The 24,994-nt window shown below is 44.8% G+C and overlaps 1 long non-coding RNA gene across 2 annotated transcripts; it reads left to right on the top strand.

Annotated features, from left to right (window-relative positions):
• Positions 1–314: 314 nt before the first annotated feature.
• Positions 315–17,872, top strand: LOC118173292. Of its 2 annotated transcripts, XR_004754111.1 has the most exons (6): positions 315–1,346; positions 1,439–3,267; positions 3,840–4,279; positions 7,444–7,646; positions 16,542–16,688; positions 17,720–17,872. It is a non-coding gene; the product is annotated as an uncharacterized LOC118173292 (long non-coding RNA). The 2 variants fall into 2 exon arrangements; XR_004754110.1 differs by having other exon boundaries at positions 16,542–17,872.
• Positions 17,873–24,994: the final 7,122 nt, after the last annotated feature.

The following is a 24,994-nucleotide window of genomic DNA, read 5'->3' as shown; positions in this document are numbered from 1 at the left end:
CCTATTGAGTGTCAGTTTTATTGGTTTTATTGAACGACAGAGACCTTTACTGTGATGATGATTAGATGACATTACACTGACAATTCTCGTGTCCTTTTTCTTTGAATCTGAGCCCCAGTGGGACTGGTGATGTTTTCCTTCTCTTGCAGGAAAACGTGTCTGTGGCTTAAACCTCTCGCCCAGCCCTACTGCTCTGCCATAGTTAGGCTAAGCTCAGAGCTACTGACGTTTTAATGGGGATAACAAAAATTCACATTCCTGCACCCAAACTTAGTGCCCAAGGTTAGGTCAGGTGGGTACTTCCCCATGTCCCATATTCAGGTTAAAAAAGATGGACAGGAGCCTTGTGGGGCTCTGGAAGGGCTCCAGGGCAGAGTGAGGGGGAAGATGCTAAGGGACTGTCACTGCAAAGATAACAAAATTAAGCAGTGAACTAAGAGGTAAGTTATACCATCAATATGCACAGTAATAAATGGCAATGAATCACTGGAGATCTCTTGCTTTAATGATGCTGTTGTAAAAATGATGGCCCTGAGCTATTTCAGACCACGTATACTGAATTTTGGCTGGTGCTTATCAGTTTATATGCAGGACAATTTATAGCATGCAACCTAAATGAAATGGTCCTTTGGACAAGAAGAAATGGATTGCAGGTGCAAACAAGCATGAAATGAAAATCTACTAATGAGTTTCCATTAGCAGCTAAATACATAATCGAATAATTTTAGGCAGCACAGAGCAATGAGAAAATCAATTTATTCATCATAAGTACTATGGTATAGATTGATATGGATTGATGCTCTAGTACATCTAAAAGTGGTTTCCTTAAGTGAGACCCGGGCTTTGGATAAAGTTAAAGCTCAGCTAATAGCAGCAGAACATGAGTTTGCTTTTATGGAATTTGAATGGAAACTATTTTCTTGGGAAACCCTAAATAACCTAAGCTAAAAGAGGCATTAGTTAATACGGAGTACTTCTGTCTGAAAGTAGAGACAAAATATTTCAGAATGATGGACTAGCACTGGCAAACCTGAGCTTACCTAGGAATATCATTAATGACATTAGCATCACTTTTTATCTGGTTTGAAGCAATTATATCCTCAATTTCCTTCCTTTTTGCCTTAAGCAGCATCTAACCTGACATTTGTTTGCATTGTGCTTTCGCTCCTTATCTAACTGCGGTAAATATTTCTCCTTCAGCTATGGAGGCCCTCAGTTCAAGGCTCTTGCAGCTCGTACATTAACACAATGTGTAACCAGGCAGCTGCCTGGGAAGTGCTCGTGAGGAGCCTTTCCACTAGGATTCTGAAGACACTTTGGTCTTATAGGGGTGCCAATTCAGCGAGGTGTGTGACAACAGCAAAACATGCAATTTCTAAAATGTACGCTGACAAATTGGCTGATCCGTGCAGTACAAATAATCTGTTGTATCTTACAGGCCAGATTCTGTTCACCTTTAGTTCCAGCAAGGCATTTGTCCCATGGACCTCCACAGCTCCTGGAAGAAATAAAGCTCTGCAAAGCAGAGCCTGGCTGGCCGTGACTCGCCTTCCCCGTCTGGCTCTTTTATCAACTGAGAGGTAGGTGGGTTTCTGCAGCATCCCCTGGGAGCCACAGCTCGGAGAGGTAAGAGCCCTCAGTGCTTTTCAGGTACTGAAACCAGGAGGAATTTTAAATGGGGTAGGCTTGGAGGCTGACATTATGTCAGTCAATAATTTAAGACTCAATAGTTTATGAATCAATGTAGGCATATTATTTACCAAACCAGTAGTCAAGGGAAATAATAATAATAGAGAAAGAGAAAACCAAAAGTTTTAGGATTGCTTTTCAAGACCTCATTTTGATGAGTCAGCTGTATTAGGTTTTACAGACAGCATCAGTGATCGATGTCATGAGGATCTTGGATCAGAAGGGGTTATGCAATAGGGACAGGTTTCAGTGGGCATTAGTTCTCAGTGGAGCTTATACATGGAAGCCACATCTCACAGTAGGTGCATCAGCTGAAAATGGACTTGCTTGGACATGTGATACCAGACAAGCCTTCGGTAAATGCATGGCTGCGTATAAATCTCCTATTTTGGCATGGCAAATATATCCCATTGTAACAGAAACTTCAGCGACCTCTGAATGGAAACGTGCCTCCGGGTTGCAGTCTGGGCGAGGAAGAGGCTGGAGCCCACGACACTGATGGCCACGCGAAAAGCCTGGTGCTCAGCCATCGGCTCTACCCAACGAGCAGCACCGCGAGCGGCTGCGTCGGGTTCAATGGGCTGACAGCCTGCGTTCACACAGCACTTTGTGTTTGATGGGATCCCTAAAGGATTTACGAATTTGTCAAACTGAAATCTCATCCATTCACCACTGAAGTCAGCTTCCTCGTGCCAGAAGCACGGAGCTCCGCGAGGCACCGGTATAGAGCAGGGCGCGATGAATAATAACGCGCTGTGGAAGCGCTGAGGGGGAGTTTGGGCAGGTGCAGTGCAGTGATCTAAGCTGACATGTGGTAAGAGTGTGGGAGTTTTTACAAACCAATTTCTGAAAAATACAACATGGCATCTCTCGTGTATTCAGCATTTCAGGTGTGGGTTTCTTCTGAAAGCAGATCCTCTAGCTTTAGGCAGCTGTCAGATCCAAGGGCTGTAAGACAGCAGGAAAAATCTCTTTTCACCCCAAAAAAGATGTATAAGAAGTGAGTAACTTGTCTGTTTCTAATACTAGAAAAGGTTATTGCCTTTATCCTTGATTGTACCACTGCCACGGAGCACAGCTTCATTAGGAAATGCTGCTGGCTGCGGGAGCGTGGGGTCTCCGTGGGCGCTGGTTCTGCTGGGCTGCAGCCTGTCTTCCTCACCCTCCTTACCCTCTGCTTCCCCCAGCAGCCTCCTCTGCCTGCCCACAGATCCCAACGATGGATATAAAGGTCATTTTCAAATCCATGAAGTAGATTTTTTGAAAAGTAATTTTCAAATCCATGCAGAATGCCATTCACCCAGGATATTTCCTTCTGATTCACCCTGAGTTAGTGCAGAATGAATGCCTGATAGGACCCCACAAGGAAGCACATCTTTCTTCCTGGTCCTTCCCGGTGCTCATTGCAGCACTGCTGGTTTTCACTGATGGTTTTTTTTTGCTTGGTACCTTTGTGTTTGTATTTCTGCATGTCCCACAGGCAGCCCTCATGGCTCAGGACTATGCTGCGCTTGGTGTCTGTTGCTCAAGCAGGCTGCAAAATGAATTTCTCCCCAAAAGCTCACAATCTAAGATCAGGTAAGTGATGACAGACGAGACCAGGAACCAGATGGGTAAATATTGCTTCGTTCCCAACTAAGTGTGGTCAGAGCATTAGGAATGTCTGCACAGCCCATCCAGCTCCACCTCGAAGGGCCAGCTAAGGCATATCTTCCTTCGCATCTTCCTCTGAAACTCCAAATGAGAAACAAATAAAATTTTTGTAACCTTATACAGCCGCTGTCATAGCCCTATGTATCAATCGTCATCCTTTATCTCTCACTGGCTGGAAATCTCACATTTTCATTGCCCTGAATCACCAGATGCATTCATCAAACATGACAAATGCCTCCAAAACACTAAATCACCCCACTCGATCTCAATGGGCTACATAATTATTGTCATACTGACAATAAATTCCAAAATATCTGTGTTGCAAACTCAAATACCTACAGCTCCTAGCAGGGCTGAGAAACCACAGAAGGAAAACTGAATCCTAAATTAAGTTTTAGAGTTTTTCACTCCCTCAGAAATTTGATAACCTCATGCATTTTGGGGAGGTTTCTGATTTGTTTTTGAAAAAAAAAAAAAGTATTTTTTTCTACCCACAGGAATGATTCATGGACTAAAAGATGTTTTCCACGAAGTAATGTTATATCTTAGTAAGGAGGAAACTGTAGATGTGAAAAACTTCTCTGCTTTCCTGGGGAGCTGCCAGTTTTGTGGGCTTGCCCATGTGTTGCCCCAATCCTCCTGCATACCACAGCACCAAACCTGCTCCGGGGTGGCCTCGCAGGGGAGAGCAGCCATGCCTTCACAGCTTCCAGGGGGACCAAAAGCACCTGAGCATCCTCCTCCCTGCTCTGATGGGACCTTGCACCTGGAAAGCATGGGGAGGAAAATCCTGGAGTCACTGCAGGTCAGATTTTAGATATTGCATAAAAAGGAGACTTGGGCTGTGGACACATGAGCACGTTGCCCTGAGGATCCCGTAAATCAACTGACCTGTGAGAGCCGCTTCTTATCTGCAGCGAAAACCAGCCCATGCAAGGTAACTTGATTTCCTTAATTAAAGAGATTCTCGTTTTCTTTCCTTGGAGCTGGCCAAAGCCAGCGGAGCAGCAGTACCTCGGATAACCCCATCTTGTGCAGGAGCACGCGGGCAGGTCCCGCAGAGACCCTGGCACGGCTGGCGCTGTGCTCTGCGGCTTCGGCTTGTGCAAAGCCAGGCCTCACTGGCACACTTGAACAGATGCTTTAAAGTAAGCTCCATGAAAGATGTGAACGTGAGCATTTCCTCCTCGGTGTTTGTCACCTGAATTCAGGAGCCTTTGTGTGTATGGAGGATTGTATCATGGGCACGTGGGAAGTCTTCGTGCTCAGTCCATACGTGAATCTTGTTTTTTTTTAGGGTATATTCAATGTAAGTATGTACTTGCACAAAGACATAAACATCTCAAAAGCAAGCACATTTGCTGCCATGCAGTCACACAGCGTTTTCTTACATCTCTGCTGCAAGCTATTTATTGCGTTTTAATTTGAAGTTGGTTCAGAAAGGAGGCTCGCCTGGGATTTTTCGCTGCCGTTCGGCCACCCAGTTCCCACTGAAGCTGAGTGTGGGATTTTGCTGTGAAAAGATGATGATTTCGCAAGAACGCAAAACCTGTGCTGACATGGGTGGGAGTTGTGCCTCTGGAATGATTAAAGACCAAAGCCAATGAGATGACTGCAAGGCATTAGCCTGGGATCTGGGAAATCTGTACGCTTTGCTCTGCAACTGTGTCTTCTTAATAAGGGGCAGCTTAAGGTTACCAAAAACTCAATCCTGCTGATCATCTGCATCACGAACTTCTAAATTCCTCTCTCAGCAGCTGCCTGGTTTGACCTTGAAAGCTGTGATCAGCCTCCAGGTGGGAAGGCAGCTCTCCTCAAGCCTCTTCTCCTCCATGCCCGGGGCGGTGCGGTGCGATGGGCCGGGCTCTCCGCCTCGCCTGCTCCTCCAGCTGGGGCTCCTCACCGCATTACTTCTTGGGCAAGTGGAGCCCAAGAGACCACCCACAAGACGTTCTGTGGTAAGGGGATCTGTTAAATCACTATGGCTGTAGCTCCCTTCCATTACTATTTTTTCCCAAGCATCTGATTTACTCCAGTGATAAATCCAGCGTTCTGCATAAGCGTTTATTTCCCTGACAGTCTAGTTTTCCATTATAAAAATGCCCAGACTTGGGACCTGTTATGGCAACTGCCAGGTAAGAACGCAGTGTCTGTGAACACACGCTGTCGGGGCTGCACACCCAAGTAACGAGAAGATGCCAGGCGTCACAAAGCCACAGCACCTCATTATGCAGAGGCAGCCACGGGGGATGCACACGGTGAGGAGGAAGCCAGGTTCCTTTCAGTCCTTTGTCATACCCAGCGTGTTAGCAGCGCCAAGATTAAAGTATCAGGAGTGCTTGGTTTTCTTGGTAAGAGCTCTCTGGGCAATGATTCTTGCAGACTAATCGCCCCACAAACAACTGCTTAACCCCGTTTGCTGCAGTTTTAGCTGTCAAGCTAAGGAGAGGTGTCAGAAAGCTAAACCTCTTTAGGAAGCTTATGGCACGTGAAGAGCTCGGCCAGGAGCCCACCTTGGGAGGACTCTGGTGAAGAACACCCCGCTTCAGAGGGGCGCTGCAAGGCAGGCACGGGCAGCCACGGTACCGCCAGGAGCACACAGCCTCGGTGTGGGGTCGGCAAGGATGCCAAATGCCACCGAGGGGTTGCTTCAGGTTTCTGTTCTTGGGGCTGAAGTTAAATCGGGCCTGGTGTGCTGAAGGGACACCAAACACGAAGCTTCAGGCGCTGCCAGCACCTCACCGCCACCCTCAGAGCTCCTGCGCCGCCAGAAGTGGTAGGGATGGGTCCAGCAGGCTGTGCCCTCGTTCACGCTCGCTGGCAGCGGCTCAGGACCGGCTGTGAGCAGAGACTGCTCCAGACCTGCTGGAGTGCTATTACCTCTGGGCTGCTTCATCAGCGTTTTTGGTATAAAGAGCATTTTAGAGCGGAAAAATGCTACGTGCGATTTAAATATCAAAGAGGACAAGGAAGGCGAGAGCGTAAATAACCAAGTGGCCAAATCAGCTTTCTCTTCCTGGGACAGATCCACAGCACAGATGCAGCTGAGCACTTTGTCTTCTGAATGATTTGGTCCTCTGCCTTTGCTCAGCTGCCTGTACGTCTGGTTCTGCTGTGGCACTGCGAGGCTCCCTGCATTGCCACTCTTGATTTGTCCAAATAATGGCCTTTTGGAGAATAACGCCCCTCTCCTCAGGGCTGAGGAATGGCTGAGTGGGTGAAAGCAGCTCTGGGAAGCTCTCCTGGGAGGCTGCTGCCTTGGGGGCTGGCAGGGCCTCATCCAGCCTCGCCTCTCGGAAGCGCTGACACGGCAGCCCCAGCTGGTAGCATTCAGGAGTCTGTCACATCAACCCCCCCCACATAACCTCCCTGTTACAGAATGAAATAGGAACCTCTATTTCTTTGTGATTTCCACAAGTCAACCTGTTAACCTCCTGATACAAAGCTGCTTTCCACGTTGGCGGCCATCCAAACCAGATGCAATTTTTGAGTGAAATTGTCATTAATGTCACAGTGAGTATAAATCACAGCTTTCTATAGCAGTGTTAACATGACTGCCTTCACTTAAATGGCCCAAAGCATTAAATCTGTATTCTGAATATGTTTGGTCCAAGCAGGCATGCTATACCCTGTCAGCTGCTGTGTGTGCAAAACTTAACGTAAACCTATACCGTTATTTTCATTAAATTAACATCTAGATGTTAATGCAGCAGCTGTATTTTTGCATCTAACTTGATCTGTTAAATGAAATATTTATTTTTAAAATTAATCATGCTGATATTCTATTATGTGATGTGTGCATACTTACTGCTTTGACTTTTTCTCTGGGAATATGTCACTGAAAGGGAAGGATGCTGCATTAATACTGGCAAAACTCATCAGCCACAGCCTTCTACCAGAACAAAACAGTCCGCCTTTAAATTAAATGATTTTTGAATCAAAACCATTGACCAGCTAGAGTTAAAGTTATGGTTTTACTCCCACAAATACTTAAGGTGTTGCTGCCTCTGCTTTGGAAGCATTTGTTTCAGCACAGAGAAGTCATTTCCAAGGACTGATCTGAACTTTCTGTCATTTGTCTCTCCTTTCTGTTGCTGCCAGAAGGAATTGGCTCTTTCCTTCTCTACGAAGATGCATGATCAGACTTCCACGGCACATCCTGCTTTGCTCAAAGGTCTGCGCTTAGCAGAATACAAGAGGCTGAGAAATGCTGAGAAATGGCGCATTACGTGTAAGGTGGTGCATTCACGGAGAATTACAGCTCTTCCAGAGAGAGCCCAATTGCCTGGATGCGCTATGAAAAAGTAAGCACCTGCCTGTTTTTATTCCTGAATGACAATTTATGTTGTTCTTATCGGTACCTGCACAAGGCTGAGCACTCTGGCCCCGATCCAGCTGAGTACTTGCTTTACTTTAAGGCCGCAGATAATGTCACTGCCTGGAAAGCAGTGCTCACCTTCCCACAAATCTCATCGCCCCTTCCCGACAGCCGCTCTGAAAGAGGCCCCATGAGTTTCTACCTTGTTCAGTGGGTGGGTGAGCCAGACGGAGGTGACGAGACCTGTACATGTATTGCCCCTGGTCAGGGATGGAGGAGAAACAACATTGAGGTCTTCAGCCTCGCTGACCTCCATTAGGAGCAATGGGAGCCACTGGGCAGTAGGGGGTCTGGGCTTAAAAAGGAAATAATAATAATAATGATAATAATAATAAACAGTGTGGAAAAAGTACCATCTACTCAGGAGGCATTGCTGCTATTTCTCTTGCTTTCCAGTGTTTCCTGGCTTCTCCACTTGAACAAAACCTTTGATTCAGCCTGTGGAGGGAGAGGCAATTCGCCTGAGGGAGCAAGCGGTGGTGGTAACACGTTTATGTGTAGTTTCCCGTAGAAAAGAAAAGGGAAGCAGTCAGTTCTCCTTTCCCCTCCAAAACCAGGTCCCACAAGCTCGTTAATTGAAATAACAAGATAAAGAGCTAAAATTCACCTAAGAAAATAAGATAAATCATTTTCAGCTTAGTGGAAATGATTAATGGATTTGGATACAATTTGTCAAAGTTATAAATAAAAAGGAAAGAAAATGATCAGAAAAAAATGACAACTTCAAGGGATGTTTCTGACTTTTGTTTTCAAAACAGTGTTTTTATTTTATAGCTAGCTAAAAATGCACTCTTATAGACTTTAAAGGACTGTAAAGCATGAATGGATAGGACAAAAGCTACAAAGTCACCTTGAAATAAGTTTTTCAAATATTTAGCCACTGAAGCACTGTTTTGGGGCTGGATCAAGCCTAAAATATATTTTAATGCCTTTTGCCTTTCTCCTTTACATGCTTTGGCTACAAATTGAAAAAAACAATAAAAAATCTCACGGTTCTGTAGACACCAGCAGGCTGGTCACATCTGCAACAGCAACTCAGAATTTACCTAACTAGCTCTCTGGTGTCTAGGTTCAATAAAAAGGTAAAACTCTCTCATGAGCTTTTTTTTTTTTTTTAATCCCACTCCCTTTTTTGAAGCCTAGAAGGCACATAAAATGCAATTCTCAGCAGGACAGTAATTGGGAGAAAATGTAATAGATGGTCCACGTTCCTCTTTGAAGTTCCCATTGATCAATGTTGCTGAGACTATTTTTCCAATCCATAACTCAGAAACATGAAGAAATTGTCACTTTATTCTTCGGGTATATGTAGTTCACCTCATAAGAAAATAGACTCTGAGCTCCTGCATAGCCTTTTTTCAGTTTTTTCATGGAAGACGGTTTAAAATGGGGTGGAATCAAGACCCCAGTTGTAGGATTTTCTTGAATACAAACGTTCCTGATGTTAACCAAAACAATAGTGGTTTTGCGATTTCTTTTTTATGTCTGAAATTTGTGTAAAAAAATTGGATACATCCAATACCTTCCCCTCAAAGACCGTGCTCTGCAGCCAGCCCCATGCTGAGAGCTGGTGTTAATTAGGAGGCGATTACCCCACCTCCTCGTGCTGAAAAATGAACCCTTTTTCCACAAACATGGAAAAACCATCTGTCCAAACGACGCTTAAGAAAGAGATTTTTGTTTATGCTCACATGAGTTGATCCTACATGTAATAACCTGTTTTCCTAATGAAGCTAGTTAGTAGGATGAATTTCCGTGCCCCTAATTGACAGAGCTGGGCTGCCCGTCACAGCTCTGGCTGCAGCTGTTAGGCAGGTCAGGGATTTACAGCCCAGCACCTAACCAGCCGGGGGGTGATGCTCCTGGGTGGTGTACAATCAGCCAAAATGCACCTGCGTTTTAGGTGCTAATTGTACCAAGACAGCCATTTCTCTGCATTGTCACGTGCTGCCTGGTCTGAATCTCTGCATTTCGGTATCTCAAATTTAAAAAAAAAAAAAAAAAAAAAAAAAAAAAAGAAAGCTGGCTGAGCTGCTTCTGGTGCTTGGCTGCACTCAGATAGACCAAAATTTAGGGACTGGGAAACCCAGCCCCTGATGTCGGCTCTGTTTCTGGCCCTGTCCTAATGACAGAAAGCCCAAATACTCTGACGCAGCACAGAAAAGGCAGAGGAAAGCTGATCAAAGTTGAATGTAGTGAAAACCCATTTGGATCCTGCAGTCAGAAAAGGCAGGCAGAGGACGATGGTATTTCTCTGAGCTTTTAGATTGCCTAGCAGTCTCCAAGCAAGAACACAGTGGATTTCCTGTAAATATTTAAAGAAGGAGTCTGACCCTCCCTGTGCGGTGCTGTGCTGCTTAAAGGTAAAGATTGGCAGCGATCTTCAAATATTTAGATGTGTTGACTCTAAAAATGTAGCTAAAATGCCTGCTCCCATCATGGATGTGCTGTTTTTTAATCAGTACATGACTGCTTAAGGACACAAAACATCCAAGTGTTGTTTCTGAGATACTGGTTAACTTAATCAGTGGAAACTTTGGATAAAAGCATGCCAGGATTTCCTCAGAGATGACAATGGGCTATCAGAGGAGGGCAGCGCATCACTAACCTGTATTAGTTAGTCTTGTCTTGTGGTTTCATCCTTTTGAAGTTTGCTGTGTAGTGACCAAGGCGTAACCCTTACTCTGCCCATGGTAGAACATGACATTAAGGATTAATTTCTGGCTAGAACAGTCTCTCTGAACTGAATAATCTGTAAGATGTTGATTTTTTTTTACCTTTTTTTTTTTTTTATGTTACTTTGCTGAAGTAGGAAGGCAGCTTCCTATGTGTTTTCACAGGAGATGGCATCACTTCCACCAAGGTGTGCAGCAAGGTGCAAGACACCAGGAGAAAATGTTACAGGCATTTCTTTCTCATCTTCTTGGGCCCATGCCGCAGTACTGGTGGGCAGCACTGTCCATGAGCCTGCCTTTTCTTTTACCCAGGTCTCTATTTCCCTTGTGGTGGTGGTACACAGACACAAACAGCCTCTGAGCTGCTCTGCAGCTTCCCTTCCTCCTTTTTCAGTGTCTTTCCCCATGCCTGCCATGGACCCAGATCCATGGGAGAAGGAAGCCCTTTGCTCCATCGCAGCTGCCAGGCATCACAGCTCTTTTTCCAAGTCTGTGAGCATTTTATTTTACCTTATCTTATTCTTATTATAGATCTTTCACCCAAAATAGAAGACAGCATGGGTTTAAATGCATGGAAGCAGAATGGCTGGCCAGAGGAATGCAACATCCTGGCCAACCTCACCTTACACCTACTGCCATGGAGCTGTGTAAGAGGAGGGAAAATCACATCACGACTTGTGTTTGTGCCACAGAGCAATGGTGGGGACAGCTCGTGCTGCTGCCTCTGGGCTGGCGCTGAGCAGCACCCAGGGAGCACTCACAGCACAAAAACCATCCAGGAGACGTGCACGTAACTCACAGGTTACCACGAGTTCGAATTGATTAGGGTGACAATGTCATTTTGTTTTGTGCTGAACAATCCCGTGTCTGGAATTGAGACCTGCCAGGAGCTGAATGAGTTAGTGGAGCAAATTGGAAAAAGCAGGGCTATAAATTGCAAGGGAATTCACTTCGTGGTTAACACTTGTGCGCGCTGTGAGGGACAGGGTGTGCGCAAACTGCCCTTCCATGCAAATCCCAATCAATTCGCTGACAAAGTGTCCTGCTGAACCCTAGTGCCTCGCTCAGTATTTCTTAAAATAGCCATGGGTTAGGAGACACAGGGAGATGTGTGGTGTGCACTTAAGTGATGCGCTGATGGGAGGCACTGGGGAATTAGTAAGGAGTGTATGGATGAGCCTGTAGCAGCCTTATTGCATTTCATTCCCTATGTACTGCTAAACCATATGAAAGAGTTGTAAGTGAAAAAGGGCCTATTTAATATGTGTAACACCATTTCTTTTTTCCAGTACATATTCTGAGAAGTTAGTACAATATTTTTTCATAGGTATAACTCCAGGAATTGCCAGAAAACTAGGTCAATACATTCATGCAGGAAGCTAGTCAACCCACACACAGCAAGTTCACGTCGTGCCAGTCACAAATCCCCTTTCACAGCTGGTACCTGAGCAGCATCTCTGCCCTGCCAGGAGCTGCGGGAACCTAAATCCTCCCAGGAGCCCCAAGTCTCTTTGTGCCAACAACCACGCTTTGCTTGGAGGTCTTCCCTGGCTGCTTGAAGGCCCTCCTCAGTTTCTCAGGTATCTCCACCCAGATTATCTTCCTTGCAAAACCTTATTACCCCGGATTGCTCTTCTTTAAATAACATTATCTTTGTGACCAGTGGGAATGTGCCATGCTTCCATCCAAGAGCAATCATCCCTTCACTGGGAGGCCCTCGAGCAGCCCGCAGCGGTCCCCCCACCTCACCTCTCCCTGCCACGGGCCCGGGGAATTTGGGGGAGGCACGGAGGTGGCTGTGAAAAATACCAAATGTAAGGAAAAACTTGGACCAGCACTTGCCAACTTTTCTCTGTTGTCTATTCTAGAAGAATTTACATTGAGTGATGTGTTTTCACTTGCAAATGTTTCAGATATGGTATTTTTTTCTCTTTTCCATTTATTTTAAGCCTATAGCATTGCATACATTATTTTTTTTCCTCTGTCCTTACAGAGGAACATGCAAATAGCAATATCTCAGGAATTTGTACCGAAAAATAATTCCCTTGGAACAGAGGTTTGGTTTTGGCTGAAGAAAAAATGATCCTAAAGATGTTAATAGTTTTAATTTCCAGTTGTGTAAGAGCTGATGCTTCTGGAAAGGCGTGATCTTTAAATCTGTGGTAAACTCAGACGTCCCTTGGCAGAGCTCTGTGGGAGCTCCATGTTGCAGGAGAAGCCAACCACCGAAGCTGTGAGGCTGGTTTGTCTTGGTTGTTGGTGTTGAAACGCAGCAGGTTTTTTTTTGGGAAGAGCAACTGAAGAAGAATAAGGAGTGTTAAACCAAAAGGTCTGCAGTGCAGTGCTGGGCTGGGCTGTGTTGTGCTAGGAAGGGCAGGAGAAGCCAAATGTTTAAGGAGGGCTGGAAGGGAAAAAGAGGCAGCAGTGGGGGATGTTTACATAAACAATAAACAACCCGCTGAGCACAAGGATTAAGAGACCAGTGGGAGAGAGGCATAAAGAGAAATGAAGGAGGAAGAAAGGATTCTAATAAAATGCTGAGAGGATCTGGTCCTCAACGCATGCAAATGGGATTTGTGTCCCTCATGTCAGTGCCCACCAGCTCTCGGAGGGGAGGCTCTGGCTGCCAGCGAGGGCTCCTTCAGGCCCGTGGTGGAGGACCCCGGTCACACCAAGCGAGGCGTGAACGCTGAGGTGGGGAGGAGGCCTGAAGGGGACCGGCACTCTTCTCTCAGGGCCTCTGGCCACTGTCTGTCATGAGGAGGACAATGAGGAGGAGGAGGAAGAGGAGGATGATGAGGAGGAGGGCAGATCTTCCATGGGAGAGGAGGAGAATGGAAAGTTGCCGAGGAAACCGGATTATGTTTCCTGGCATGGTGTGATGGGGGATTTTGATCACCTCTCAATAACAAAAATGTCTTTGCCAAAATTCTGGTTGAAAAAAAAAAAAAAAAAAACAAGAGAATTTAGTTCTGTGCCCTAGAAAGGAGCTGGGACAGAATTCGTGAGGTATTTGAAAGTCCTCTGGGGCATGGCACGGTCAGTGTCACACCTCCGCCTTGAATCCAGCCCAGTGGGTAACGCAGTGGGAGCCGGGACAGGGCACTTACCACACAGGCACACTGCTCAGTTATCTTCTTTCCTTTTTTTTTTTTTTTTTTTTTTTTTGTATTTTTTCATTACTCTCCACCGCTGGAAGCACTTCTCGGGTACTGAAAATGAGCCACATGCCTTCCCCACCAGCCTTCGCTCCTCCTCCTCCTCCTCCCTGCTGGGTGGCTGCTGCTCTTCATCGTCCTCTGCCCAGGAGCTCCTCACAGCTGCCGGGCTCGCTCGCCTCTGGTGCTTTAGTTAGGAAAATGAAATCGCTCTTGCAGTGTCCTGTGATGGATGTGAGCTAGTTGCCGTATTTAACGTACCCTCGGATAACATTTAAGTACGTACAGGAAACTGAGCTGTGATAAACCTCACACAATGAGGCGAGAGCAGGCTCGTTTACAAAAGTATTGTGGTAGGAATTAAAATAAAATTTCCATTTTCCACGGTTATATTCTGATTCTGGTTGTCGTTAACTTACTCAGAAAGCCATTCGGTATTTCAAACTTTAGTAAATCATCGTGTCTTCCAATTAACTTTCATATTCCAGACAACATAATGTGGCTAATTTCATCCAACTCTGTCGTTTAATAAACATCTACACAATTCTTTCTTTCGGAGCCGCAAAGAAACGCGCAGTTATGTTACATTTGTACATGTGGTAACGGGCAAAAGGAAAATTGCCAGAGGGAAATTCATCCTGGTTCTGTGGTTTATGGGCTCCGGAGAAGCCGTGCCGTGAGGGTGCTGGGCAGGGCCGGAGGCAGTGCCCCCCCCCAAGGGGGCATGCCGGGGTTTTGGCTGCCCACGCAAGGGACCCGTGGGGGGCAGGTGAATGCCTGGCAGCCCTGAGGGTGTGGGGAGGATAGCAGGGACGGTGAGCTGTGGTTATTTCCAGCCAAGAGCCAAGTTAGGGAGTCTGGGCAGCTGAAGCAGAAGGCAGAGGTGGGCTGGGGGACTCACGCTGCTCCGGGGCCAACTGGGTGCCTGCATAGTCATCCAAGCTAAGCATAAGTAATAACAGATACTGCAGTGATGTAAGGTAAATGGTTGTATTTCAATAGCATAACTGAGATGCTGCATTATTCAGTAGTGAAAAAAATGAGAGAAGTGAGTGCATAACTTTGTTGGCGTAGAAGTAAAAACTTGATCCCATTAGTACTTTGTGAAACGCTGATGCTGTCCAATGCGTGTTGTGCGGCCCCTGATTTGGAGGACAGGGACTGCCCTGGGTGTCACTGCCCACGTTAGAGAGTTAGTCTGAACACACTGTGAAATACCTTGTGGTCCATTTTATGCCCGAGAGCAAGAATGTGTGTGTGGTCACTAAATAAGCAACTCAGTTCTGCCTGAACTGGGAAAAGACATTTACAGAGGCAGTGAGTGCTGCAGCTGAATGCAAGCGGGCGGTATTGGGAAAAGCAGGGAGTTTATTTAGTGGTAAATGAGTTTATGCTCTGTTGTTTTTCTCAAATGTGTTTGCAGATCCATTAAAAGCTATGTTTCATCTCTGCTCCATTTGCAATCTGATATGCTTTTGATGCTCCCACAAGAGGAAGGCACAGCCTATGGGTTTGGTTTATGGGTGGCTCTCCCTGTGCCGCGGGGAGGCCGGGCAGGGTCTCCCCAACCCTGGGCTGCATGGCGAGGGGCTCTGGGGAGCAACCCAGGCACAGGGGGAGGTGCTGTCACCTGCTTGTGTGCGCTGAAGTCACGTGCCAGCATTTGTGACTGCATGAAAACTTACCTGAATTAGTAATGACATTTTCATTTTTAAGGGACTCAAGCTCGGGATTCATTTTTAAAAAATGAATCATGATTTTAGGTGATTTCTTTCTGCATGAATGCTCGGAACTGTCTGAAAATTGTCTGTTAAAGCTGCTTCAGCTTCTGCCTCTAATGGAGCTACTCACACTCTCTAAACTGGCAAACGCTGGCTGTAGTGTCTCAGTCTCCTGATTAAGTCCCATGCGTTTTCTTGGATATACAATAAAAAAGCAAATCAGCAATGAGCAGCACAATTAGAGCAGGAAGAACCGCAGTGCAATAATTGGGCCGGACCCCGAGCTGGCCCCTTTGCAGCAGTGCATCCTGCAGTGCTGGGGCTCCCGGGGCTGGTCCCCGGCTCCATCCCGGCCTCCTCACCCCTGGGATGCACAGATGAGAGCTGGCAGCGCAGCCAACGCAGCTCAGGTGCAGGGTGCTGCGAGAGTTTTCCTTTTTGTCCTTTTCATTTATTTCATCAGAAGAATATAAGGCTTGATACTTTAACACTTGGCCTGATGTTAACCAGGGAAACGTAGCAGCTGCACTTCATAGTATTAAAGATATAAGCAGTCTCTAACGGTCTGTTATTAATGTGGGTAGATTGACTGAAAATGTTTCGCTCTTAAGAAATTCACAGTTCATTTCCAGTCATTAAAATAATTAGGTGCTGTGCTCTGAGTGCTCTAAGGGCAGGGCTCGGGCCCTGCTGCCCCTGGTGCTGTGCTCCCAGCGCTGTGCTCCCGGCCTCTGCCTGCTCTGACCCCACCGTTGTGGCAAGGAGCAAGCCCCAAAGGTGCCGAACCAGCCCAGGGGACTGATGAAACCCACAGGGATGCAGCACTTAAGAAGGAGTTTGATGCTTAAATGGCTTTGAGAAGCTGGGCCCCCGGCCCTGCCAAAAAGCACACGAGTAACCTGCCCCCGCCATCCCATTTGTTTTAATGAGATGGATTTTATAATAACGATATTTCCATAAATAAGTGATTAGAGGATTGAGCCAAAGCCAATCAATAAGGATTAGATGTAACTCATGGGATCAAGAGAAGCCCTTAGTTTTATTGGAAGAAGGGGGAAAAAGTCTATTTGCTGCATCGCACCATGTATCACCTCCACGATGTAAAGGTCCTTTGAAAATGTGAGTTAACCTACTGGGGCTCCTTTATGCTGTTCAAGTGCTGTAAAGGATGCGAGTTTGAATGAGCTCTGTAATTGCACTTCTCTTTCTATAGTGCTTTTTCAACTACTGCTTTCTTAATCTACCAATCTTCTATCTGTTTGGAAAGAGCAGAGATGTTCCTGTAATGCCGGTGTTGGGCAGCAGGATCGTGAAAGCATTTCTGTAATTACGCTTGCAAAGTACAGATGTGGGCTTAGGGGAAGTGCTGAGGGCGTGCAGAGCTTTTCTCGCTGCATCAGCAACTTGGACCCAGGTAGGTTTGTGGAGGCAGAAGGGCCTGGGTGGTTTGGGGACCGTGGCAGCAGCATGAAGGCAGTCGAGCTGCCCCAACACGGCTGCTTTGCTGCAGCGTGAACAAGGGGCTGCGAGCCTGGCACTGCAGGGGCAATTTTCAGGACAACTATAGTTAAATGATTATCAACAGGAACAATGATTCCGCTGAATAAAAGTAAATTATGTTACATTAATTATACAGATTACTTAAAAGGCAAAAGTTACAGAACAATATACATTAGGAGATGTATCTATTTCCAAAGTCCTTACGACCATACTTAAATCTTTGGAGTTATTACTCACCTTTAACATAGTTCCCATCAACTGCAGTGTAAGCCTTAGAGCTGACACTTCAAATAAGTACATGATATAGTTCAGCCCTAAAACCCTTAACAGAAAATACATCAGGACTTACTGTAAAATTTCATGGAGGATTAGAGAAAATATTAAGTCAATAGTTCTCTAGTTATTAGGGGCTTTTAAGGTAATCAATACTTTCTAGCCATATTAGTGCCTGCGAAGATAAAAGATGACATTAATATCCAACTCTTCTTTTGTTGCTCTACTTATGTATCTCCTGTATATCCTTTCTTTAGTCAGCCCTGCTAGAGTCAATACCGATACCAAGAATGTGGTTATTTTTAAAACGTGATCAATATTGATTTATTTATTACTGCCAGTTTCAAGAGGAACTTGATTTCAGGTAAAATTTTACTCTTCCATAGAGAAGAACTGCCAGTCACCCTAAAACTTCGGAGTACCACCTGATTTGGCTATGGAGGCATTCATGTTTAGCAGTTTGCTAATGCAGCAAAGATGGTTTTAAGAAAATGTTAAATAGGATTAATTCCAATAATTCTTTATAGTTAAATGCTATTTTATGCCTTGCAAGCATTACGCAGATGTTAATTAAATTTAATTGATATAATTCAGTCCTAAGCCTATTTGCACGCGGTTAATAATTGTTTTATCAATGACATGTATTCTTTCCTTTGGTTCTGTTTCAAAAAGTGGAGACAGCCGTCCTGTGTGCGGTCTTTGGGCTCTGTCTTCCTTCCTCAGGTAACTCAGGAATACGACAACGTTTCAGATCTTTTCCAACAACAGTGTTCTTGAGTGTCCTTGCTTTTGTTTCCCACCAGTCTGCTGGCTTTCTTCTGTATTCCTCAAGTAGGAATTTGCGTAAGAGTTCTGTGGATACAGTGGTCATAGCCCCCACATGCCTCAAGATAAGCAATGCTGTTTGTTCCATGTACAGTTTGTCCTTTTCTGACCAGTTCTAAGGCAAGGAGCCAGCAGCTTTAAAATATCCCTGAATCCACTGATTTTAGGAATTATACTGGGAACCCTATCCCCCAAAATAAAGTGGTTTGAAAGAACAAGAAATCCATCAGTTGTAGCACGAAGCATGAAGTGCTTGATATGAAGTAAATTGGGCTGCGGTGCACTTGGAGACTTCCCTACACGGAAACCTATGAATTATCATCAACTTTCTAAACCTGTGTTCCTGGCTGCCAGCGTTAAAACCCTGTTGTGTCCGCAGACTAATTATGCAGAAAGTACCTTTTTCTGATGAACGGTAAAGCTCGCTGAAGTGTAATGGGGAAAGCATCTCCACTGCGGTATCGATTCTTGCTCCTCTCGCTGTCGTGGCTGCTCTGGGCTGCATGCAATTAGATGTGATCCCTGCACTCGGGGGAAACGGAGCTTCTTGGTTTGTAACTGCGCCTCCTTCAACTCCTAATAAATAGGACATTAAAAGAGAATTATTCCATTTTGTGTTTTACAAAAGGACTAGTCTTCTCCCATTTGATTACCGGACGCTAATGATCCACTCAGTGTAAAAATTTATAATCAGGCCTCTTTTTCTTTCAGCCCCTACTTATCCAGGAGAAAAAAAAAACAACAAAACATTATAAAGAAAACATGGGAAATTTTGTATTTAGCTGAACTTCTACTGTACATAATTTGTACAGCTTTCTCTCCATGTTTCCAAAAGGCCATTTAGCTTAATGCTCTGCTCACCGTCTCACTTCCTTACGTTACAGGTGCTGTAGGGATGCCTTTCAGAAGAACAAAGGAATGACACATGTCCCGGTTTGGAAAATGAATCCAGTGCTGGCTTAGGAGTCTCGCTCTTTTTGTGCCTAAGATTTTCTTTCCGTCACATGGCATGGATGGTAAGACACTGTACGAAAAATACAGAAAATTGTAAATGAGAGAATAAACAAAGAGCATAAATTTCTAGCCCACTACAATCTTTCAAACCAGTGGTAAGTGCTTTATATGTCTGCATTTGTAGTAAAAATTAATTGAATGACTGAATTTTCTGAAGTTTAGGCAAAGACAAAATGAATTGGCCTTCACTCTATTTTGTTCAACTTTATGCCAGTAACAATGACATGTACAATGTATATTATTTAAAAGCATTGCGTATCTTTAAAAAACATGCCTAGCTGTATGATGCTTATTTAGACAGCGTGCAGTTAAGATCTGTAAGAGTCTACAATACTCAATTTACATGAAAAAGAATCAATGAAATACCGAGGGGAAAAATAAGTATTTACCTGGAAATTTGGACGGGAGTTTATTCATCTGTATATCAGTACTGGTTCTTGCTAATCTTGTTTGCCACTGATAATGTCAGGTCGCTAATAAAGGTCAGTTTGTTGTGGAAGAATTTGTGAATGGCCAACAAACTATGATGCATTGCTGAAAATCTCCTTACGCACTCAGCCGTTGAAGGAATTAATCCTAAGTGGGACTTCTGTACTAGAACTTCTACTTCGATGAATTTTTCATGCTTGATAAATCATGATATTCAACTAATAATGTTAATAACCTTACTGTTTGCAGGTAATTATCCCTATAAACGAGCTGTGATGGTTTGAAAACATCTGTTTCCTTTTGGATTCTCTGTACATCTGCCCTTAAACAAGGTGAAAATTGGGTGTGATAACTCTGAGGACTGAATTGCTGATTTTTCTATAGTGCAGTATTCCCTGCAATTAGGTAACAGCTTAAAATATGATTACTGCATTTTTATGTATCAGCGTGTATATTTTTAGAATGTCTCCTTCCATAATCTCCCTGCTTTATCTAATATTTTAGGCATTAAACAAATCATAGGGTCGATACGAGCAATGTTTTTGGAAGAATTGGTGTGTTATTTTGCGTGTGAAATCCATTCGGTGGAGAAACCCTTTTAATGAGCTTTGCCACAATGCTTCCTACCTGGGGCAGTGCACATCCAGCCACCCACTCATCCGGACCTCTGAACCTCCACAGCCTGCACTCAGTGCACAAATACATTAAAACTCTTCTGAGGTTACGGCTGAGAGCTAATTGGGTGCCAGCTGAATATTCAGCCAGTCCTTTGAAACCGGTGGTAATCAAATGCCTGCAGCATCTTGCGATGAGTAAGAATTTCCATTTTCCAGCAGGTACATTCTCCTCTCGTTCCCGGCAGAGGCGTGCACTGCCACTTCATCTGAAGCCCTTCACCGCTGCTAGTTCAGTGCTCCACTCGGAGCCTCTCGCAGGGAGCAGAGCCCTCTCAATGTGACGGATATGCCAGCAAAGGGAAAGTGCTGCTCTGTAAGTAGTTTCGAACATGAGAGAGGTTTCCTTATCCATGCAGTTGGCAGTTGGATCATTTTTTTTAACCTTCCAACAGAGACAAAAGTGGCAGCAGGATGGATGTTAAATGCGGGGCAGAAGGGGAATGAAAGCACCTCTCTGAGGCTACGGCTGTGCTCCAGGAGGACAAGCCACGGGTCCCCGTGCTGGGTAGCAGCGAGAGCAGGGCTGGGGTTGTCCTCAGTCTACACAGCTGCAGCTGGTGTCTGACATGAAGCAGCATTGACTGTAGACGTGTGGGAGCTCAGTGGAGCTGGGGCACCCAAAATGAGTTGTCAGGCCAGGCTCTGTGATTTCCAGCTCTTTCATGTCTCCCGTGTTCTTCAAAGTGGTTGAAAAGCAGTTTAAAGGTTTCCTGAGATTTCTTTCAGAGTGTGACTGTTCTGAATTACTGCACCAGGAGATAGCAAAGAGCATGTCGAGCCAGGTAGAAAGTATAGCTAGTCTCTCTATATTGCCCAACATAGCAGTACCCAGGGAATCCAGGCTGCCCTCACCTATGTGAGGGTCAAGGACAATGGAACTGTGAGAGCTGCAAAAGCATGAGAGCATCTCTGGAGTACCCCTTCCTCTGCTACCTCAGGCAGAAATCCAGCAGAGTTTGGCTTTTATGTCTTACTATATTGTAGCTTACAAAGTGTAAACCTTTTGCACCGTCTTTGCAGTACAACTACCCTTGGATCGGAGATGCAATACTCAGTAGCAGCACTAAAAAATTCAGGGAGTTAAGCTAACACTCTAACTTCCAGCCCAAGTGATGGAGAAAACCTATGTAAGCAATCTGCAAAGAAAGAGTACCCAGTCTCTGCTAGAATTTACTATATTGTCATGAAAAAAGCTCAGAAGAGGCTTGGTTTCAAAGCCTGTACTGTGTCTCTTTCACTCCCTTGTCAGTGTGAGCTGTGGCCTGGGTGTACGTTTCCAGCTCCATACTCTGCTGAGGTTACACGCCTCGAGATAAACCACCACCATGTGAAGCCAGCAAAAGCCTCAAACAGAACTGAGGCTGTTTTCCCCAAGATAAAGGACAATATTAACGTAAATGATGTCACCATATTCACTTCTCTGAATCTTCTTCAGTCCGGAGTGAGTTTTCTGCATTGATAATGGAAGTAGCTTGCTCCAACTACACGGTGCATGAGAGATGGCACTTTTAGCTTATGCTTAGCACTCTGTATTTTAAACCGAAGTCACATTTATTAATTAGTTGCCTCTATCTAAATGTATATGAACCACTTACGTTGTTTTACATACTATATGGAAACAATTTGATCGTGTCCCTTGGTTAATATATACAGGTATAAAGCTGTCACCACTTGCACTGTCAGGGATTGCTGACGTGAGCTCCATGGAAACTTCGGTTCAGACAGATCTTCTTCTGCAATACTGCCTGGAACTATACTTACAGCCATCTTTTTGCTAAGATGGGTGCTGCCAGATCTGATAAGAACAACGGAGAAAGAAAAAGAACTGTAGGATTCAATGGAGTTACCTCATCTACACTAGCTAAAGCAAAGGCAACCCAAACAATTTTAATGGAAAAAAAGGAAAGGGAAGATTAGACCCTGAGTTCTGATATTTGGAAGCTTACACCAGCTGTGGCATATCAGGTCTGTGTAACCTCTCTCTGAAGCTACAGAGATGTTTCAGGGAGGGCCAGGAGCAGTGAGAACCATGCCAGTGCAGGTTAAAGAAGCCCCTGGAGAATTTGTTTCTTTCAAGGTCTGGAATCAGCATGGAGGAGCTGGAGTTCTTCTTTACTGATCTTTCCATGGATGTGTCTGAAAGTCTCTGTAAAGTGTAGTTCCCCATGGCCGCAGGAGGAGACTGACTGGAGTAGCTCAGGATCTGTCTTTAGGGCCCATCTCTAATTTACATCAGCAACTGGAAAAGCTGCCCATCGGCTGCACTGATTTACAGCTCTATTTGTAAAGCAGCCGTCACAGGGACAGGTCTTGGCCCCTTTTCTCAGACGGGTACACACATCTCTAAGCTGTCTGGAAGCTCCAGACTTATGCAGAGCCAAGAGTCCTAAAGGACACGGGGTCTTCTTGACTTGGTATACCCTTCCAGCTAGCATTACCTAAAATGGAATTTTTCTCACTTTCTATTCCCTTTATTGAACCAAATTTCTGTTTATAGTCACATTTTCTTTCTGCTGTCTGTCATTGGTGTTGAATATGGGTTTTGCACACATGCCAACTAGATTGTTACTTGGCGAGAGTTCACTGGCAAGAGAATTTGCTTCTACGCATAGTAATAGGCATGTTTGGCTAATAGGCTCTTTGTCGGAAAGCCTCTTGCATATTCAGAGCTGCTCATTTGTCACGCTAGCCTGACCTAAGCAACAAATATTAAAAAAGAGTCATAAATTTGCCCTGTTCTTTCTAGAATGCCAACCGAAGTAAGCATTAGCTGTTTCATGATGAACTAGTCACCTGCTACTCTAACTTCACAAGCGTTGTTCAACCACGGTTATTTCTGGGATAGTCTTCCTGCCCACCACTGATTTTGCTTTTGGAAGTGCCTTGCTCCATTCTCTGTGTTCTGGTCGAGTACATTTATATATGAAAACGGACAGCTCTGGTGATGTGGCAGCTTTGGGATGGTGAAGTTGACACCCCAGTACTTGTGAAGGTGACAGCCTAGAGCCTGCCCTGGGTTTGCAATTAATGGCAGGGAATGTGCCTCACTTGGTGGGCGGTGAGCGTACCAGGCTGGAAGCACTGCACCGACCCTCCTGGCTGCTGTGCTCTGTGGATGGGGCGGCAGGCACCTGCCCGACCTGGCACGGCTTCCCAGCGTGGTACCCCTTCAGCTGGTCACTGACTTCTAAAGTTGTGATTTCTGTGACTTCTACAGCCAGGACTTCTACAGCCAAGTGCCGTTAGTGCCGGGACTGAGTGGCTGTTGATATAAAGATGGCTTCATGTATCTTTTTTTTTTTTTTTTTTAAATAGAATTTATTGTCCTGGAACTGCTATCTTATTTTTAGCATTTAATAATTATCTAAAGGTTGAGAGTCACTTTTTATTTTGAAATAGTTAGACATACTACTTTGTTCTGCCTAGAACTAGCAGATTTGGTGTATAAGAAGCCAATTTATTGGCAGAGTAGAAATCAATGGTGTATATACGTAGGACTTTTCCTATTTTAATTAGCCTATCCAGACTACTTTACAAACAGTAGTCAAAAGAGCATGCTGTAGAAATACACAAAACCTAATTTAAATGGATTGGGTCAGCGATCAAGCTTTTCCACTGTTGGTTGTGAATCCCCTAAAAATAAAAAGCCCAAAGCTAGCAGTGCAGCATAGCTGACAGTCTCCCAAAGAAACAAAATCTGCCAAAGTGTATGTTACAGCACCATCTAGCGCCTCTTATCCCAGCAGTAGAGCAAATTAATTTCATTTTCTGTTTAATTCAAGTATGTAGGTGGAGAGGAGGGAGTGCATTGGCTGCTTCTGCATTCTGACAACTTATTTTCTCTTAGCTGGTGCTGAGTTAGGAGGGAGCTGAGGGATGTAAATGAGCTTTGGCATCTTACATGGCTGGAGGTTTTGCCAGTACAGATGCCGGTAGCTCCTCCTCTTTATCCTCTTACCACTCACATAGTTTTTCCTCCTGACAATAGTTGGGAAGAGGACACAGGAGCCCATATGCTGAGGAAAAGGGAGACAAGTACTGCATTTAAATAGCAAACTGACCAAACTGAGTATTTTGTGGGGTTGGGGACATTTCTGTCCCTAAGGTACAAGTGACCGACACGTGGGAGGTCGGTGACTGTCTGCAGACACCTTTTGTTGAGCATTGCACCCGTAATGTATGCACTTGTCTCAGGTCACCAGCACCCGAGCGTTAGTGCATTCTGAGTATGGCCCTCAGCAATGCCCAATGGAATTCCCATTATTGCGAGATTTTTATGTCCTTTTTTTCTGCCTTTTTTTTTTTCCCTTCTAAAAAGGTGCTTAGTGTCCTCTGACTCAAAAATGCCAACAGCAATTTTGCAATTAGCCTCTATTCCCAGCCATCAATCACAAGATACAAAAGAAACAATGTGAATTTGGGCAGTAACCTCCACAAGGTCTGGTAGCATGGTATTTAAATGTGTTTCTAAATTAACGTTCATATAAACAGCACTCCTATAAAAAAATGAAAACCCGTCACAGCTGGCTGTGTGTATCTTTGATAAACAGCTGCTAAAAAGAAAAAAAGCCCTTCATCATACTGAAGTGCTCCAACTTCATCTAAATTACAGTAATTCGGGCTACTCACAGACAGATTGGCACTGACCAGATTAACATACTTTGGCATACACACACGCTTGCCCTGATCAAATTCAATAAAATAACTTGGGTTTTACACAGTTGCTCCTCCGTCTACAACCTGCTGCTTTCTGTCTTTAACCAGACCCTGGGTTAATGCCGCAGGAAGAATACCAAATAGCTCCTGGTGCGCCCAGTACAAGCTGGGGAGCACAGCGCCGGGACAGATTGATGTGTGAGATTAGGGAACCTCACACTGCTCAAACTACAGGCTGGCTTTTGTGATAACAAATATAAACATTTATATGTTATGTGTACTTTTTAAGAGGTTTAGGTTAAAAAAATTAAATTCAGGTACATCTCTGCATAATAAAATAAACATC

The sequence above is a fragment of the Oxyura jamaicensis genome, chromosome 12, assembly GCF_011077185.1.
Source record: "Oxyura jamaicensis isolate SHBP4307 breed ruddy duck chromosome 12, BPBGC_Ojam_1.0, whole genome shotgun sequence".
NCBI classification, from domain to species: Eukaryota; Metazoa; Chordata; class Aves; order Anseriformes; family Anatidae; genus Oxyura; species Oxyura jamaicensis.
Note: the sequence above shows the minus strand (reverse complement) of the source record. Positions and strands in the feature narration are given on the sequence as shown.